An 8462-nucleotide genomic window follows, 5' to 3' on the forward strand; every position below is an offset into this window, starting at 1 on the left:
CTTGATCAATACTATTGTAAGAACATCTAATGAATGCAGCGATCCAAAGCAATGTAAATGCAATGAGTAAACAATTGAATCATATAGCAAAGACTTTTCATGAATAGTACTTTCAAGACAAGCATCAATAAGTCATGCATAAGAGTTAACTCATAAAGCAATAAATTCATAGTAGAGGCATTGAAGCAACACAAAGGAAGATTAAGTTTCAGCGGTTGCTTTCAACTTATAACATGCATATCTCATGGATATTGTCAACATAAAGTAATATAACAAGTGCAATATGCAAGTATCTAAAAATCAATGCACAGTTCATACAAGTGTTTGCTTCTTGAGATAGAAAGAAATGGGTAAACTGACTCAACACAAAAGTAGAAGAAAGGCCCTTCGACGAGGGAAGCATTGATTGCTATGTTTGTGCTAGAGCTTTGATTTTGAAAACATAAAGAGAGCATAAAAGTAAAGTTTTGAGAGGTGTTTGTTGTTGTCAACGAATGGTAGTGGGCACTCTAACCCCCTTGCCAGACAAACCTTCAAAGAGCGGCTCCCATGAAACATTTTTATTTTTGGGTGGCACTCCTTCCAACCTTGCTTTCACAAACCATGGCTAACCGAATCCTCGGGTGCCTGCCAACAATCTCATACCATGAAGGAGTGCCTTTTTATTTTAGTTTTGTTTAGATGACACTCCTCCCCACCTTTGCTTTCTCAAGCCATGGCTAACTGAATCCTCGGGTGCTGTCCAACAATCACATACCATGGAGGAGTGTCTATTTTTGTAAAATTATGAAGTTAATTAATTTGGGACTGGGAATGCCATTGCCAGCTCTTTTTGCAAAATTATTGGATAAGCGGATGAAGCCACTAGTCCATTGGTGAAAGTTGCCCAACAAGATTGAAAGATAAACACCACATACTTCCTCATGAGCTATAAAACATTGACACAAATAAGGGATGATAAATTTTGAATTGTTTAAAGGTAGCACTCAAGCAATTTACTTTGGAATGGCGGAGAAATACCATGTAGTAGGTAGGTATGGTGGACGCAAGTGGCATAGTGTTTGGCTCAAGGATTTGGATGCACGAGAAGTAATCCCTCTCAATACAAGGCTTAGGCTAGCAAGGTTATTTAAAGCAAACACAAGTATGAACCGGTACAGCAAAACTCACATAAAAGACATATTGTAAGTATTATAAGACTCTACACCGTCTTCCTTGTTGTTCGACCCTTACTAGAGAATATCTAGACCTTAGAGAGACCAATCATGCAAACCAAATTTTAGCAAGCTCTATGTATTTCTTCGTTAATAAGTGCAAAGTATATGATGCAAGAGCTTAAACATGAGCACAACAATTTCCAAGTATCAAATTATTCAAGATATCATACCAATTACCACATGTAGCATTTCCCGTTTCCAACCGTATAACAATTAACGAAGCAGTTTCAACCTTCGCCATGAATATTATGAGTAAAGCCTAAGGACATATTTGTCCATATGCAACAGTGGAGCGTGTCTCTCTCCCACATAATGAATTCTAGGATCCATCTTATTCAAACAAAACAAAAATAAAAACAAACAGACGCTCCAAGCAAAGTACATAAGATGTGATGGAATAAAAATATAGTTTCACTAGAGGAACCTGATAATGTTGTCGATGAAGAAGGGGATGTCTTGGGCATCCCCAAGCTTAGATGCTTGAGTCTTCTTGAAATATGCAGGGGTGAACCACCGGGGCATCCCCAAGCTTAGAGCTTTCACTCTCCTTGATCATATTGTATCATCCTCCTCTCTTGATACTTGAAAACTTCCTCCACACCAAACTCAAAACAACTCATTAGAGGGTTAGTGCATAATCAAAATTCACATGTTCAGAGGTGACATAATCATTCTTAACACTTCTGGACATTGCACAAAGCTACTGAAAGTTAATGGAATAGAAAAATCCATCAAGCATAGCAAAACAGGCAATGCGAAATAAAAGGCAGAATCTGTCAACAGAACAGTCCGTAAAGACGAATTTCTAAGAGGCACCATACTTGCTCATATGAAAATGCTCAAATTGAATGAAAGTTGCATACATATCTGTGGATCACTCACGTAAATTGGCAGAATTTTCTGAGTTACCTACAGAGAATTTGACCCAAATTCGTGACAGCAAGAAATCTGTTTCTACGCAGTAATCCAAATCTAGTATGAACCTTACTATCAAAGACTTTACTTGGCACAACAATGCAACAAAATTAAGATAAGGAGAGGTTGCTACAGTAGTAACAACTTCCAAGACTCAAATATAAAATAGAAGTGTTGTAGTAAAATCATGGGTTGTCTCCCATAAGCGCTTTTCTTTAACGCCTTTCAGCTAGGCGCAGAAAGTGTGTATCAAGTATTATCAAGAGGTGATGCATCTACAGCGGGGTTTGGAGTTTTCTCAACCATGCATTGTATTTTGTATACGTAAGTTTCAGAGGCTCCCTTTTCATTAGTCTTAGGCTTGCTATTCTCATCAAACAAATTTTCAGGGACAAGCCAAGCATAATTATCATCTAGAGCTTCATGCATTCCTAGGAGCTTGCGAGGTATTGGTGCTTTAATCTCCCCACCATCATTAACATTATTAGTATACTTTATTCTATCCATGTCCATCTTTTCAAGTGTTCTTTTAAAATCGGTGAACATACCAAGCCTCTTATGCTTAATAAAAACTTTTCTAGCTTCTTTGGCTATATCCTCAAATTCTCGCACAAGGACTTTTAAAACAAAATCTCTCTTTTCTCCCCTCTCCATGTCAGAAAGTGTAAGAAACATGTGTTGTATCATGGGATTGAGACTAATAAATCTAGTTTCCATCATGCGTACCAGACAGACAGAGGCATCTTCATAGGTAGGGACAGTTTTTGCCAGGGGTATATCTTCAAGATCTTCATGCATACTAACATGGGTGAAAAATTCTTCTATATTATCTCTTCCAATTATAGACCCTTGTCCTACCGGTATATCTTTTAAAGTAAAATTAGGAGGAAACATGATGAAATAAGTAAAGCAAATGCAAGTAACTAATTTTTTTTGTGTTTTTAATATGGAGATTGCAAACAAGACAGTAAATAAAGTAAAACTAGCAACTATTTTTTTGTGTTTTGTTTTAGTGCAGCAAACAAAGTAGTAAATAAAATAAAGCAAGACAAAAACAAAGTAAAGAGATTGGAAGTGGAGACTCCCCTTGCAGCGTGTCTTGATCTCCCCGGCAACGGCGCCAGCAAAATCTTTGATGCTAGCACGCAGTCGACGTGCCCGTTGGGAACCCCAAGAGGAAGGTGTGTGATGTCTACGCCCCCTCCTTTTCCTGTAGACAGTGTTGGGCCTCCAAGAGCAGAGGTTTGTAGAACAGCAGCAAGTTTTCCCTTAAGTGGATCACCCAAGGTTTATCGAACTCAGGGAGGAAGAGGTCAAAGATATCCCTCTCATGCAACCCTGCAACCACAAAGCAAGAAGTCTCTTGTGTCCCCAACACACCTAATAGGTGCACTAGTTCGGCGAAGAGATAGTGAAATACAAGTGGTATAAATAAGTATGAGCAGTGGCAACGGCACCAGAAAAGTGCTTTGCCCAGGACAGTAAACAAGCAGTAGTAACGCAGCAGTAGTAACGCAGTAAAACAGTAAACAAGCAGCGATAGCAGTATTTAGGAACAAGGCCTAGGGATTAGACTTTCACTAGTGGACACTCTCAACTTTGATCACATAACAGAATAGATAAATGCATACTCTACACTCTCTTGTTGGATGATTAACACCATTGCGTAGGATTACATGAACCCTCAATGCCGGAGTTAACAAGCTCCACAATTCAATGTTCATATTTAAATAACCTTAGAGTGCATGATAGATCAACACAACTAAACCAAGTACTAACGTAGCATGCACACTGTCACCTTCACGCTACGAAAGGAGGCATAGATCACATCAATACCATCATAGCAATAGTTAACTTCGTAATCTACAAGAGATCACAATCATAGCCTACGCCAAGTACTAACACGGATGCACACACTGTCACCATTACACCGTGCAGGAGGAATAAAACTACTTTAATAACATCACTAGAGTAGCACATAGATAAATTGTGATACAAAACACATTGCAATCATAAAGAGATATAAATAAGCACTTCACTATGCCATTCATAACAGTGAATAAGTATTCTGTGAAATATAGCCTAAGAGACCCACACGGTGCACACACTGTCACCTTTACACACGTGGGACAAGGAGTCTCCGGAGATCACATAAGTAAAACCCACTTGACTAGCATAATGACATCTAGATTACAAGCGTTATCATATGAATCTCAATCATGTAAGGCAGCACATGAGATTATTGTATTGAAGTACATAGGGAGAGAGATGAACCACATAGCTACCGGTACAGCCCCGAGCCTCGATGGAGAACTACTCCCTCCTCATGGGAGACAGCAGCGTTGATGGAGATGGCGGTGGTGTCGATGGAGGAGCCTTCCGGGGGCACTTCCCCGTCCCGGCGGCGTGCCAGAACAGAGAGTCCTGTCCCCCAGATCTTGGCTTCGCGATGGCGGCGGCTCTGGAAGGTTTCTCGTACCGTGGCTTTTCCGTATCGAGGTTTTAGGTCCAGGGGCTTTATATAGGCGAAGAGGTGGCGTCAGAAGGTCAACGGGGTGACGACACTATAGGGGGGCGCGGGCCCCCCCTTGGCCGCGCCGGCCTAGGGTTTGGTGGGCCTGTGCCCCCTCTCTGGCGGTTCTCATGTGTTCTGGATGCTTCCGGGCAAAATAGGAACCTGGGCGTTGATTTCGTCCAATTCCGAGAATATTTCTTTACTAGGATTTCTGAAACCAAAAACAGCAGAAAACAACAACTGGCACTTCGGCATCTTGTTAATAGGTTAGTTCCAGAAAATGCACGAATATGACATAAAGTGTGCATAAAACATGTAGATATCATCAATAATGTGGCATGGAACATAAGAAATTATCGATACGTCGGAGACGTATCAGTGTGATGCGTACAGCGGCAAGTTTTCCCTCAGTAAGAAACCAAGGTTTATCGAACCAGTAGGAGCCAAGAAGCACGATGAAGGTTGATGGCGGCGGAGTGTAGTGCGGCGCAACACCAGGGATTCCGGCGCCAACGTGGAACCTGCACAACACAACCAAAGTACTTTGTCCCAACGTAACAGTGAGGTTGTCAATCTCACCGGCTTGCTGTAACAAAGGATTAGATGTATCACTACTAGAAAAAGGGCAATCAGTGGCGCACAACTTTTACCCATCAGTGGCGCACTAGTGGTGCGCCACTGTTATCACGCCACTGCTAACTCATAGTAGTGGCGCACTAGGGGTGCGCCACTACTAGCCTGGATACCTGTGGCGCACTGACTGGTGCGCCATTGGCATGTCCTCCAGTGCGCCACTACTACTCCAAAGTGGTGCGCCACTGTTGGTCAGAGGCAGTGCGCCACCACTGTGTAGAAGAGGTGCGCCACTGCTACCGTCTTGCGTGCGCCACTGGTCCAGCGAGGAGGTGCGCCACTGCTGCGTGAGCACGTGCGCCACTGGCCACTGCCCTCTCCAGGACGTGCGCCACTGCTACTTATCCTGGTGCGCCACTGCTAGTCTCGGAGAGGATCACAGGGCAGTGCGCCACTGGATCCAGAGCAGTGCGCCACTGCTACTTAGTGGTAGTGCGCCACAGATGGTCCACTAGTGCACCACTGCTAAGATTTCGATTTTTTTTTTGTATCTTGGCAGGTATTTATACAGGTTGTATATGATAGTACAATAGCACAATACAGGATATATAACAGCATATAAACAACAGCACAGCTTATCCATACATAGTTCTTCACATTAGCCCCACATGATTCACAAGCATTCGCATTAGAGAAGAGGTTACAATGCAAGTTACGGTGTTATAAGTCACAAATGAGCTAGTGGTTACACAAGGTCGATCATCTAAACTAGCATCACATAGAAGAGAGCTAGAGTCACTACTAGCACCGTCCTGATGAAAGTGGTCTTCATCCGGTTCCTCCTCCGCTCCGTCCTCTCTCCCGCCAGATAGCGTGCATATCTGTCTTCGGCCTCCGCTCTAGTGGTGTACCCTTTGTAGCTGTTACCGCTAAAACGGTGAACCTGTCTCCGACACTCCTCCCAGTCGTTGTAGACTTCGGGAACCTTGCCCTTGTACACGACATACCACGTCATATCTGCACATATATGAACAAGCCAAAGAAACATTAGTGCACGCTCATAGATGTTTGCAACGAATAAGAGCAAACTCAAAAACGATCCAAGTAGTATGAACTAAATGGAATGCCTCATACATTGTTGGTCGAAACAAATATGAACATCCCGGGATGGCGTTAGTGAGGCCAGGTAGGATGCACAAGAGATTGATATTTGTGCCATCACACCAGGCTCACTAGCGTCACCCCGGAGTGTAGTGACCACAAAATTTAATCATCGGCCAATGCAATTAAGAAGTGCAAACTCAAATAAGAGACAAGTAGCTAGTATGAACTAAATGGAATGCCTCATACATTGTTGGTCGAAACAAATATGAACATCTTGGGATGGCGTTAGTGAGGCCAGGTAGGATGCACAAGAGATTGATATTTGTGCCATCACACCAGGCTCACTAGCGTCACCCCGGAGTGTAGTGACCACAAAATTTAATCATCGGCCAATGCAATTAAGAAGTGCAAACTCAAATAAGAGACAAGTAGCTAGTATGAACTAAATGGAATGCCTCATACATTGTTGGTCCAAACAAATATGAACATCCCGGGATGGTGTCAGCGAGGCTAGGTAGGATGCACAAGAGATTGATATTTGTGTCATCGCACCAAACTGTGCTCGCCAAGGCCACCCCGGAGTGTACAGTTGACCAAACATTCTAATCATCGGCACTAAAATGGAAGAATGGCCAATGCAATTAAGAAGTTCCAACTCAAATAAGAGACAAGTAGCTATTATGAACTAAATGGAATGCCTCATATTTTGTTGGTCGGAACAAATATTAACATTTAGAGAAGGGGTAAGCGAAACCAAGTAGGATGCACAAGAGATTGATATTTGTGTCATCGCACCAGGTTCACTGGCCCCTCCTCCAAGTGTATAGGTGACCAAACATTCAAATCATCAGCATTCTGAAAAACCAAAGCAAATGGAATGACGATGGCCTCATACATTGTTGGTCCAAACAAATATGAACATCCCGAGATGGCGTAAGTGAGGCCAGGTAGGATGCACAAGAGATTGATACTTGTGCCATCGCACCAGGCTCACTTGCGTCACCCCGGTGTCCTCTGTTGACCGAACATTCTAATCATCGGCACTAAAATGGAAGAAAGGGCTATGCAATTAAGAAGTGCCAACTCAAATAAGAGACAAGTAGCTATTATGAACTAAATGGAATGCCTCATATTTTGTTGGTCGGAACAAATATGAACATTTAGAGAAGGCGTCAGTGAAACCAAGTAGGATGCACAAGAGATTGATATTTGTGTCATCGCACCAGGTTCACTGGCCCCTCCTCCAAGTGTATAGGTGACCAAACATTCTAATCATCGGCATTCTGAAAAACCAAAGCAAATGGAATGACGATGGCCTCATACATTGTTGGTCGAAACAAATATGAAACTGGGAACCGGGGGAGGCCCCTTTTTTCCTCCCCTATACCACGCGTCCAGACCGGCAACCAAGGTAGGGATGATGGAGCTAAGCGTCGTGCCCACTTGGTCCTCCACTTGCTGTCGTTGCGTCCTCTGTTGGGTCTCCACGATATGTTGCACTTGTTGCCGCACTTGCTCCTCGACCAATGTCTCGACCAATGTCGGGATCTGCACAACTTGTGCCTTGAGATGTGCGACCTCCTTCTCATCGATGGTGGCCTTTTTCTCCTTTTCCCCGACTTATAGTATTCTGACCATTTCATAGAGCATCCTTCGCCGACCACACGACCAGCCGACGTCGGCTTACTCAATGGATCCCTCTTCTTGTGGGCATTCAACGCCCTATTTAAAGGGTTGTCCCAAGGGGCACACTGCGAGGAGCTCGTGGACCCCGCACCGCTACTAGCTTCCTTTTCACTTTCCGCAGTGAGCTCCTTAGCCTACGAGAGGAACATGCATGAACCATTTAGAAATTTGGATTCATCAATAAGAATGCAACCATAAAGGAGCTAATTAAGCGGGTGCATTCCTTACCAGAAGAGCCTCAAACTCCTTCACATCCGGAGTGGTGGTGAGCTCCTTTGTTTTCAGGTCAATACGGTAACGGGCCAGGAGAAAGTTTCTGGTTTGCTTGTTTTTGTATTGCGGGAAGAGGGGATCGAGGCCGTTCTTCACACGCTCCTCATCCGCGGCGTCCCATTTCGGTTGCGCCACCCTAAAACCGCCAGGACCAAGTTTGTGGGTGCCTAAGTTCAGTT

Source organism: Lolium perenne, chromosome 6 (genome assembly GCF_019359855.2).
Source record: "Lolium perenne isolate Kyuss_39 chromosome 6, Kyuss_2.0, whole genome shotgun sequence".
Taxonomy (NCBI): domain Eukaryota; kingdom Viridiplantae; phylum Streptophyta; class Magnoliopsida; order Poales; family Poaceae; genus Lolium; species Lolium perenne.